Source organism: Camelus dromedarius, chromosome 11 (assembly GCF_036321535.1).
Source record: "Camelus dromedarius isolate mCamDro1 chromosome 11, mCamDro1.pat, whole genome shotgun sequence".
Classification (NCBI taxonomy): domain Eukaryota; kingdom Metazoa; phylum Chordata; class Mammalia; order Artiodactyla; family Camelidae; genus Camelus; species Camelus dromedarius.
Genome location: NC_087446.1, coordinates 32,839,408 through 32,851,448, shown reverse-complemented (window position 1 = coordinate 32,851,448; position 12,041 = coordinate 32,839,408). Strand labels below are relative to the sequence as shown.

The 12,041-nt window shown below is 40.6% G+C and overlaps 1 protein-coding gene across 12 annotated transcripts in view; it reads right to left on the bottom strand.

The window, feature by feature from the left end:
* Positions 1–12,041, bottom strand: part of LOC116156423 (uncharacterized) — a 112,248-nt gene that overhangs the window by 8,538 nt on the left and 91,669 nt on the right. For all 12 annotated transcript variants that reach the window (XR_010383175.1, XR_010383176.1, XR_010383174.1 and 9 more), the window contains 2 exons: positions 8,903–9,114; positions 6–167 (listed from right to left, as the gene is read on the bottom strand). The gene's annotated coding sequence lies outside the window, so the exon portion shown is untranslated. The remainder of the gene's footprint in view (positions 1–5; positions 168–8,902; positions 9,115–12,041) is intronic.

Below are 12,041 nucleotides of genomic sequence, written 5' to 3'. Positions count from 1 at the left end.
TTTACCTTGGAAAAGAATAGGTAGGCTTTTCTCTTCCAAATAATCACTCCAGCTGTTCTGAATGTCACCCAAAAGCGATTCTGTCTCTCCCAACTTATCCAGCATCTGAGGCTGCGAGATAACCCTGTAGCACCGGCCTCTTCTCTGGCCCCTCCGTAATTAGCCTCCTGGTGGGTGAGATAGAGCACACAGACTGTAATGGTCGTACTTCATACAACAACATCGCTCGCTCTTTTAAATGGAAAATCCCTTATTACAAAACAAGGGGTGTTCTTTCTCTCCTACCTTTAAGTAGGACTGCCACATTCATTGCTTTTTACAAAAACGCAGCTGCTTTTTAAGCTACAGATAAATAGAATCTGCTGGCGTAATTCGACTCAGTCTGAATGCATTATTTTCTAAGATACTTTGGTGAGGGGCTTTTCATTATCAACCAGAATGAACAAGGAAAGTCCTTTTCTCTTCTAATTATGAATGTATTTTGTTCCCTACCATTAACCTACAATGTCAGATTGATCTTCTTTTTCTGCAGCCAGTTTGATAAATCAACATTTTTTTAAGGAAAATTAGAAGGTTCATGATTAAGTCTTCATGGACTCCGATGACAAAAATAAAAATAGCAGAAAGGAGAAGCAAATGCAAATGATGTAACCATAAATAAAGACAATGGCGTGGCCCTCTGATGTCCAAGGTAACGAATCCTGTCCTGACAATAAAAGTTAAGATAAAGAGGATTTACTTGTTAATTTTATTTTAATTAACTTAATTTTAGTAAAATTAAGGCTTTCCAGGCATTTTCATAAAGTTGATCATGTAGTATTTATTCACTTAAAAAGGCAGAAGGTATAATAAAACAGTATCATTTCTATTTAGAAAGCTCAGACCTCTTGTGTTTCTTTGTTTGTCATGTGTAACTGTCAGTAATTTTACCAGTCAGCCCCTCCCTTCTGGAAGCAATGCAATGAGGAATTAAAACAGAAGAGGAAACATCCTGATAAAGCATATCCAATCTGAATTTCTGCTGACATGACTTTAAGTCCAAAGATAAACACTGAGGAAAATGGTGAGTTCCTAATCATATCACAAGGCAGTCTAGAATCTCCATTAGCCTAGGTGTTGTTTTAATTTTGATCCCAGTGTTGATATTTCTGACTATAATATTACAGTAGGCCACAGTGGCTATGCTCCATGTCTGTATGGATATACTGCCTTGCCAAGGAGAGGAAATCCCACAGGGTATCAGTGGGGTTCCAATTAAGGAATACAAACTGCTGCAACCCGGACACAAGTAGAGATTGCCTGTATATCACAGAAGCACAGGCAGGTGCCCACGACTAAACCCACGGATTTAAAAGTGATGCTGTCACCTTCCCTCTTTCAGCAGTAATGGAAAGCAAAGTGTTGAAGATGAACTGTGTGTGACAGACCATTTCAGAACAATCTACTCGTTTGTTTATATTATTTTGAGTTTATTCCCAATAAGGGTGACAGTGGGAAGTGAAGGGGCCTTCTGCAAAACATAAAAGCTTTCATGGAAGAACTCTGTACTGGGATCACATGCACATTCAAGAGCCCTCAGAGAGAGAGGGAGGGGATCTTGAAATCATATTTCCATCTAAAGTCATGCTGCCTTTCCTGTGTAGTTCTGTTTGAAAATGTTTAAAGGGGATTATTTATTTCAAGTGAGATGCAGACCCAAACTTCAGAATACTCACTCTAGGAAGAAATAAATTTGCAGGGGACACTGGTGACAGAGCTTCTGAGATGCTACCACTCTGCTTATATTTTAATATATTGTCTGTCTTCTGATGATACGCTGGGAACAAATGAAACCCCCATGAAGCTGCTGGCCTCGGCATCAGAGACTAAGTGGGGCTGTGGCAATCAAGCCCAGTTTACCCAGAAGAAATAACCAAGGCCCTTTACTGAGAAACACACTGACGTATGTCAGGCATCACTCTAAGGGTGAAATTGAATCCTCACACATTGGTATCTTCATTGAGCTAAGGCCACCATAACAAGCCTGCCTTGGCAATCAAGCATGTTTATTTCTGTAATACTGAGATGTGATGCAAAGAGAAGAAGAAAAAAGGATCTTAGTGATCTATTTGGAGGAATTTAATTTCCTAGCTACCCTGATTTTGAAATACTATATTTACAGAAGTAGGCTCTCCTGGGTTACTCACAAAAATCCCTTTGAACATCTCTTTCCTCAGTCCACTTTTTCATCCCAGTAAACCATTAACACAGACGAAAAGAGACGTGAGGCAGTGTTGAATGTGAGCTTGTGAGGACAGCATATAATACCATCTTCTGCTTTGGTGGTATTGTTTTCAGGTAATAAAAATTACCTTGGGTTTAGACACTAGAAGCCATTAGCCAGAACTCTTGGCCTTCATCAGACTTTCAAAATCAATATGTAACTCTACTGAAAGGCACCTCCAGGACAACTGAGAAAAGGACGGCCGTCTTGCGGAAGACGGAGCTTTAATATTCAGCCTCATTTCACTCTCTCTTTGAGACAAGAACAGGAGAAGAGGAAGAAAAGTAAGAAGATGAAAAGAGAAGGAGGTGGTGGAGGAGGGGAAGAAAGAGGAGGAGAAAATGTCCCACACTCACTGAGTTCAGTCAGTGAATTATCTTCTTCCTTTCTATGTAAAAAGAATTTTCCTCACACATCGCCCGCCACTAACAAGCAAACTCAGCTGTAACCATACCAAGCCTCACTTTCTGCCCCAGTAAATCAAAGACAGCTGTACCTGTCTTATGGGGCTTCCGTGAAGATGGGAGGGAGGCTACATGAGGTGTGGATGTTCTACCCGGTAAATGGCAGTCATCCAACGAGCAGCAACCATCAGGACTCACAGCACTGCTAATGACACTTCCCATTCTCCCTGTGCCTCTGCACCTGGAAGTTCCTGATTAGCTCCCCAAGCATGCCCCAAATGCTGAGAACACCCAGCAAGGCAAAACAGCACAGTACAAATAGATCCCGGCACCACCTCATTCCTTTCTCCCACCAGATTCAAACCACTTTACATTGTCAGTGGAAGGGCTGAACATTCATTTTGTTTTACCTCCCGGCCCTGAAGGGGAGGAGAGATGATTTATCTCAGAAATAGGAAAGAGGAGGCACCAAATGTGTATTCAGAGATGGTTGGCTAAGCCACTCTGTTTTGAAAGGTGTCATAGGTATGGCCGAGTTTCTAATTTACTGAGATGACATCTCCAGGGACAAACTGGAATCCCTTGGTTTAGGAATTGTTGCCTTTCAATCCCAGTTTCAAGTGAGTGTATGCTTGTCACACGTGGCTGCACATGTCCATGCAGGCATACACCTGGCACACACCGGCGTTAACAACCTGTCAGGGGTACTGCAGCTCTATTCAAGGAACAGACCTGCTCCAATCACCTTATCTGGAAGTCTGACTCTTCCCTGGCTAGTGATAAAAACCATTATGCTGTATTGCAAATATTGGGTTATCTGTTTATGCAAAACTGCCAAAATGCCTCATCTCTACTAAAAATAAAGCTACCAGCTAACCATACCCAGGTTGTAAGGGGGCAAAATCAGGACCGTGACTCTACTGTCAAGATGAACTGAATTTCAAATGACAAAATAGCAACTTCAAAAAACACTCATCCTTAAACATATTTTGTTTCCTCTTAACTTTCATCAACACCATTATTTTTATTTTTTAAAATGGAAAAGATGAGCTATATTAAGAAGATGAGTTTTGGCATAAGTATATTCTGTTTAAGAAAAAAATACATTGTTTTGAATAAACAATAAATAATTGAATAAAACAATGTCTGCTCTTTATCCTCTCCCCTCTAAACCTATTTTCTGAATAGAGTTGTTTGAAATAATCTCATTTTTTATAAAGCCAAATATCTTATGATGATCAAACTTGACAATTATTGTACAAGCAAATACAGACTCGTAGAAGGGCAACTTCAAAAAGAGTTCCTCCTCTTCGTGGCTGTTTGCCCATGAACAGAGAGGCTCCAGAAAGAGGCTCCAAGCTCCACTGACTACAGGAACTTACAGCCAAGATTCTAATCAGGGCTGCAGAAGGCAGTGCAAAGGCGACGGGGTGGAGCCACAGAAGAAGCATGTGAGTGTGTGTTGAACTTGGTGTTTCCTACAAATAAGAAAACACTGCTATCATCTCCCCCGCAGCATATTCAGTACAGAAATGCTCTAAATATGAAAAGACAAGCTTTTAACTCCTCGTCAAGGCTTCCAGACATCCAACATGTTCATGAGGTCAAGAAATGTGTCCCCAGCTTCTGTTTTCTGTTCTCCTTCAGGGAACACAGTGAAGAATGGGGCCGCCCAGCTGCCTTTTAGCAAGTCACACTCGGATGCTGGGGAGTGTGTTCATTGCATTTGGACTCAACAGAAGAAAAACCAAAATCAATTTAACACAAAAGAGATTCATCTATTTTTGCCCCTTCAATATTTTACAGAGTGTCCGTGATATAGTTAAGGTGAAAAAAGTTTTATCTAATGAAGATTACTTGGGCATAAATCACATAGGTAAAAACTGAGATGTAAGATGGAGATGAAATCTACAAGCTAATTAAAGTCAACAAGGGCTTCTCAAAAGACATCACATCTACCACCCTTCCCCATGCTACTATTTTGTTCTTCAAGGGGCCATAAGTGGAGAGTGGTCATGGTTGTAGATTCCACAGTGTGATCTTTTAGCAAAACCCGAGAAAGGGAAAAAAGATGAGATGCATGGATTTCTGTGCTGAATGGATGCCAGAGCTAAGATGCAAAGAATAGATAAGTTAGAGATTCGGGGGAACTAAATTTGAAGCCAGCCAGTAAAACAGATTGAACCTTATTACCTCTAGTCACTGAGAAATTCCCGAGACAGTTGGATGCAATTTGAAAAGGTCAGAAAAATATTCCCTGCACAGCATTACTGCTTCATGGTTTAAGGGTGTACATTCGTGAGATGCCAGCTCTTATCATTTTTATTGACTTTGCTTTCCAGAGACAGACAGACAGTCTGGGAGGCAAGACCAATAGATAAGAGAGATTTTCATTTATAAGACTGCCTTTCTCTTATTTTGTTCTCTCATTTGTGACTGTGAACAATCCCAAATCCTGCCATTTGAGGAGAAATTAGACCAATTTAAGAATGACAGAATGTCAAATAAAATCTAGGAAAGTACCACTATAGTTCTAGTAAGGTTAGTTTATTTTAATTGCTATGTATTTAGCCTCTACAATATGCTAAGCATTGTGAAAGGTAAATAAATGATGCTACACTTTAATCCAAGTGTGAATATTTAAAATGAAATACCTTAAAGTATACCAGGGTGTGGGTGTTAATTTCTTATCAGCATTTACTTTGAGGGATGGCTTCATGAAAGAGGGAACTCCACAGGAAAGGAAGAAAATTAAATAAAACATACAAATATACACTCGAGATCATTTCAGTGAAGGCTCTGCTATGATTACACATACCCACATACACACAAAAAGATTCCTCTTTTACCTTAAATGTGACTTGTATGCAATAAGAACCTTTGTTAGCAAGTACATTGGGTTTGTTTGTTTTCTGTTTGGCATGCAATCAGAAGTCAAAGCTGACTATTCAATGCAGAATGGCACGAGCCATTCTAACTCTGCGATGGTTAATTAACATCTGCCTTTTCTGTCTGGGAACAGCCTTGTGTTTTGGAGACCAACACAAGCCTATTTACTCTTCTCCAGTTTAGCAGCAGGGCTGAAACTTTTTCCTGGCCTGAGACCCTACTGCATGCTTTCAGATGATGTTCTGGGTCCGTGAGGATGGCCTGGCAGCTCAGTAGGGCTTTTCAGCCAGCAAGATGGTTTTCCTCTTGGAACCCTTTGTTCTGATCAGTCCCACACCTCGTAAGACTCAGGAATTTCAAACTGTACCCTATAATCAACGAGGCCACCAATAACAGCAAGACTAGAGGCTTTTCATAATCTTACGTACAGAAAAGACAAGTGCAAAAGTCAGCTCGTTAGCTGGACACCTGAATTCTTCGTAGTGAGGGTAAAAATAGCAAGCTTCTAAGTGACCTTTTTTCTATCTTAGTCAGTATTTGACATTGCTTAATGCAAGCAGTAGCATTTGGTGGATTTTTACAACTTTTCATCTTGTGCAGAATCTTAGATGTGACCCCCCCCCCAAAGAGTGTTTCCTGAAATTTTGCCATGGCATAAAGGCTTCCAGTGAAACACTGGGATTCCAGAAGATTCCAGTGAATCATTTCAAGCTAGACCCTGTCCACACCTTCATTTCACAGGACCTGTGTTCCCAGCAAGAAAGTATCCAGTGTGTGTATCTTTGAATTCCCACAACCTAAGGAAAACTTTTGAACCTTTCATATAACCATTTATATCATTAATGATGATAATGCTTATAATAACCCTGAAAGTGTTATTTCCTAGTTAGAATAATGATAATGGAACTAATGACCATTAACTGAGCATTTATTAGGTGTGGGCACCATGTAAATATATTATCTCACTTAATCCTCGCAGCCAACAATTTAAAAAAGTAAGTGTGATTTTTTTCCCCCTCCCCATATCACCCACGAGAAGAATGAGGTTTGGGGAGACCAAGAAGTGCATTCAGGTCAGAAAACTAGTAAGTATGGATGTGGGACTTGTGAACCAAAAATACTGCAAACTGTATCAGTAAACAAAGAATGCTGAAACCATCAAGTCATCAGCCGCTGCTGCCACCCCCAAGCGAAGACAAGCCTGCAGCCCAGCCTCTGTAGTCACTTACAATGGTGCACCCTGAGGGGACTCAGAATAATAAAGGACAAGATACTGGCCCTAGATAGCTAGGTGCTTGTCAAAGGAATGAATTCAATGAGCCCAAATGTTTGCTTCCTCCCATACATAGAAAAGCACTAAATTCTTTAACTTGAGATGCCTGTTTTTCTTTAGATAACAAGTAACCTTTTATTGTTCCAACTACCTGGTCTTTGTTGTAAAGCTCCTGTGTATTCTAGCTCCTCCCCTACCTCTTTGGAGCTGTCCCTCAGAGCCTATCTGAGAGGCTGTCATCTCGGCTTGAGTCCTCCCACCAAATAAAACATAACTCTCAACTTTTAGGCTGTGCATTTATTTTAGTCGACAGACCCAAAGTCAGCTTCTCTGACTCTAGTCCCTATTATTTCAAAGCTGTGTACTTTTAACAACGCTCAGAACCCAGCAGTGCCCCCCCTCAGGTCAGGCAGCATTTCCCGAGCTGTGCTCAACCAATTCCGCTGCTCAAGCCCACCAGAAGTTTGCTGCAAGTCCACTAACTGCACCCCCTGCTAGAGCTATGGCAGGCTAACAGTTACCGACAGATTGTCTTTCTGTCCTCAGGGAATTTAGTTCTCAAAGGGAATAATACACTCATAGTAGCCTCCTTAATCGAACTGCATGGCTCATCTCACACCTAATAAATTTTGGAGCCTAATTGTATGCAAATTGCTTTTCTATTTGAACTACCTTTGCCTTACGTTCAGAGAGGAGCAAGGAGAGAAAGCTTCTTCTTCGCTGGGGCTGCATTAAGATCACATGTGTTAGCTCAGGGACTCCTTCCCCAAACACAACTTTAAAAGGGAAAATGTGTAGCTATTTTGTTCCTGTCACCGACAAGGTAGAATGAAAAGAAAATAATGATGGGCCACAAAGGCTTAGCACATAAACTATTGCAGGTCTCTTCTGTCAACAGAATGTACCAAACACAGCCAGGTTTCAACAAAATGTTATTTTACCTTTAACTGACAATCCTCTGTTCTAACCAATTTACCAGATGTATCCCCAGCAATGATTCTTCCCATTTGGAGAGAGGTGGTGACTGCAGGTGTCGAAAGGCCGGCTGGCAGTCCCAGAGCAGGTCGTCCAGGTACCTGTCCTCGCCTGGCTTTGGGAGGCTGACTCTGAGCCCCTTCTGCCGGAGGAGAGCCTAGCGTACCTGTCAGGCCCCCTTCCAGCAGGAGACCTTTCTTCCGACCCCGAAAAGGAACTCTCCTACTGACACAGCTGTCTTAGAGTTCAAGAGGCATTGAAGTGAAGCAAGAGCAGAATAGCAGCAGCTGGGCTGCATTTCTTGCAGGGTGAAGTCACTGCTGAGGTCGGAAAGTGAAAGCATTTAATAAAGATGAAATCAGGTGCAGCCCTCAAAGGTGGAGGGAGGAACCGGCCCAGAAGAGGCGGGACACAGACCAACTGAAGTCAGCTGTGAAGCCTCCAGGGCTTCTGATTCCTCGCTTCTCTTAAGCACAGAGCAGGGCAGAGACCACTGCAGGGGCCTGTGAAATGGGGGCCTTTTCTTTGGGCTCCTGCAGTGCTTGGGAACCGATTCCTCACCCATGGAAATGTAAATCACTCTCTGAAGAGATCTCAGTTTTAATACCTCATGCTGAGGAATCAGTTTTTAAGACTTGGTTATTTTCAAAAGAAGATGCCTGCAAAAAGGTTTTTAAGATAGATGACTTGGCTAAACTATGTTTTTTTTTTAATTGCAACCTACTTTTAAATTATGACTCATTAAAAAAATCTCTAATAAAAAAAAAACTGGAAGAAAACACCGAGCTAGCTTGTTATATGCAAGTCCTCTTTTCCCTGATTCTTCCTGTTAGCACAAACTCAGTTTCAGCCCCTAATATTATTAGAATGAACTTCTAGAGATGACACTAAGAAATGATGACATACAATTAAAATACGGTATTCATAGCAATAGAAGCAGTTAACACACCTCAGACGCTGCGGAGAATGAAAACAGCCTTTCCTTTCTCTTCTCTGGATCAAATAGTAATTTAGTGATTTCTGAAAACCTATTATTAGATTTTTATTTTAATTTTTCTTCCAACATTTCAATGTCATGATGTTAAACGCTTCACGTACCTGGCTGTTCTTCTCAAGAGGAGTTTGGTAGCATGAGAACTCAAGTGTTATCCATTTGAGTCCATTTTCTTTGAATTACAGGGCTCTCCAGAGCATATTCTTTCCTACACTGGGAGATAGCAGGGCTTAAATTTTTCTGAATAATTTTCAAAATCAAATTTGAAAGTTTTCATGAGAGATGATCCTCCCTGGTGGGTGATATGAAGCATAACCTAAGGGGAAAACATGAAAATAATTAGCATAAAACATATTAGCATATAGATGCCTTTGAAATAATAAACAGCAGAAAACCAAAATGCTTATCCCCAAAAGAAAGTTATTAGAAAATATGAAATTAACGTACACTTCTCTCATGACAAGCCCAGCCTGAAAGCCAAACGGAATATTCTCATTCAGTAAAAGACGAATGACCAGGGAGATGGAATAATAAGCCCCAAACCAACTCTCCTTTGCTCATTCTCACAACATCAATGTTCTTTTTTGCCCTTCACCCTAGACCATCCCACTTATCTTTTAAACAGAAAAAAGTTGTAGGGAAACACATGTCTTCCTTTACGTCCTCTAAGAGCCAGCAACAAGCAGACCAATCTCATATTCTCTCTTTCTTATTTTTTTCTCCTTTAGCTAACTTTACCTTTCCCTGGCTGGCATAAGAAATGCCGGGCTTGGTAATTTCAGTTACCAAGAGGACTGAGGAGCCAGTGTGACAAGGCTTAGTGTTTGTTCACAATGGATCATGAACACCATTGATTCTTTTTCTATTTCAAATTGGTACAGCTTCTCAAGGTGGTCAGATAGCATGTTATGGTGTAATAGGAAGAATATGGTCTTTTGAGTCAACGCTCATTTAAAAATCTGATCTGGTAGCCTCGGGAAAGTTCATTAAACACAGTTTCAGTTTTCTTGTCTACAAAGTAGTGATATTGTTGCCTACTTCTCTGGGGTTTTGTGGACAATCAGAGTTTTCACAGGTGTCCCTGATTGTCAGCGTTTGTTTTGCAGTGAGCTGTTCTGGAGGCAGCTCCTCCCAGCGACGAGAAAGACACCGTCAAGCTCCTTCCCCGGGAACTACCCTCAGCATCTCAGCATCGAGCCATGATAGATTTGAACTGAGTCTGTGAGCATCTGTGCTTCATCTCGATTTATTTTGTGCCTCCATTACCAAGATGTGTCATAAGGTAATTGCTTCTTTGCTTTATGACATTTCAGCTTACAAAAGGTTTCACAGAAATGCTCTACTTTCAGATAGCGGGGAGGGGGGAGACTTGTATATATAAACTGGAATATAGTAGGTGCTCAATAAAGGTAGCACAACTCACCTTCCTCAGTGGCTTTAGAAACAACGCCATCATTTTGGGATACCGGGATACGATAAGCCTACTTTCTACCTGCACTTTCCCAACCCCACTTGGCATGTATGTGGATGAATATGTGGCCAGAAGACATCTACTAACAAGAGATGCCACAAAGTATGTTTTCTGGCTCCATAGCAGCAGGGAATTATGAAGGTGCCAGTATAAATTGTACTGGAAACGATAATGTCAAGAAAATAAAGATCCTACAGAAATACTTCATCTCATGAAGCCAAGGGCATGGGTTTAAATTTAGCTTTGCAGCAACTGACAGTAACTCACAAATATTTTCTATGATTCGAAGGAAATCAGGATTTGTCAACTACATCTTAAATTATCCCACACAGGTGAAGTCCCTGAACAAGTCCCATGCTGAACTGTCAAAACACAGTTGACGTCCCCCTATCTGGACACCATCTACATTATTTCAGTTCTTATAATACTTACTTACTGTTAATGGCCGTCAAATACAGCATTTAGAACTCTCAGAAAGGGTTCTTTGCCAATAATACCATTTGATTGTCTCCGTTTGTTGTCAACTGTGAACTTTTGATTGATGCTAATTACTTAACAAACATTGTGTGTTTTGATCCCTTGGCATATAAAATGGCAACGGAAACAGTCATTACAAAATACTGAATTCAGCAGAGATCTGAAATTCCAACTTGGCTTAGGTCATTTCGTTCTCTTTCTGTGGAGCACAGGTCTCCAACCTACCCTTTGTTATTAATACCTGCTTATATGTCAACAGTTACATTTCCAGTAAAAAATATCCATCCATTTCCTCAATGCTTATATTGCCTTATCAATACCTAGCACACTGCTGACACAGAGTAATGAGGCTGGGATGGGGGAAAAACTAAGAAAGAAAACCCGTTGTATGTGTTTTCTTGACATCTAGTTGAGTCTGTGATTAGCATGTTGCTGAGTAAGTCTTGGCTGTTTTGTATAAACACAGCGTGATGGTCCTCTGTTTATTTTTTCTGTTTCAACTTACCTGACTGACCATCCATCTTAAGACAGACATCATCTGGGTGACATTCCTGCTGAATGCCGTTTAATCCTCAACTTTTTTATTCGCTCAGGCCTAATAGAGGCCTAGTTTACTGCCCTTTAGGGCCAGCTTAAAAAAGAAAATGTTTAGAAAGACACAGCCCAGTGAATAAACCGAAAGCTAGTGTTTCTTTGGCTTTCGGGATTTGAAAATATTTTGATTGCCTGCGTGCCTTCTGAGAATGGTTCCTCTGGCTATAAAGGGAAAGGGCCTGTTTCACAAATCAAATAAAAACACATGTATACAAAAGGTATTCTCAACACTCTACCAGTCACACGGCAAGGTAAAACATGTTCTCTCCTGGAGTCCAAAAAGGGTTTGAGGCTCTACCGATTGTTCCCGTAAGAATATTTCGACTTGTTACAGGGCCCTGTTTTAAAGCTAGTTATGTGCAAATCTGTTTGTTCTAGCATCATTTTCAGAGTTTAAAACCATTCGAGGTGAGTAGCAGGGAATGAGCAGGCCTGCATTTCTACAAACTCTAATATTAATCTTTTTTCTGTTTGTTGATGCTCCTAGATCATTATTCCCCAAAGCTTCTGCTCTCAGAACTTAAAAGTCAGTGAGAGCTTGAGCAAATAAAAACAAACCTGTCAAGTCAACCTCCACTGGTTATTTTTAATATTTAGTTGGTAGACTTTTCTTCATTTGTTTTTTATGTGATCAAAATTTTTTATTCACTCTCACCACAACAAAATAGTCAAAGTCACAAAAATTTACTTTGACACTAATA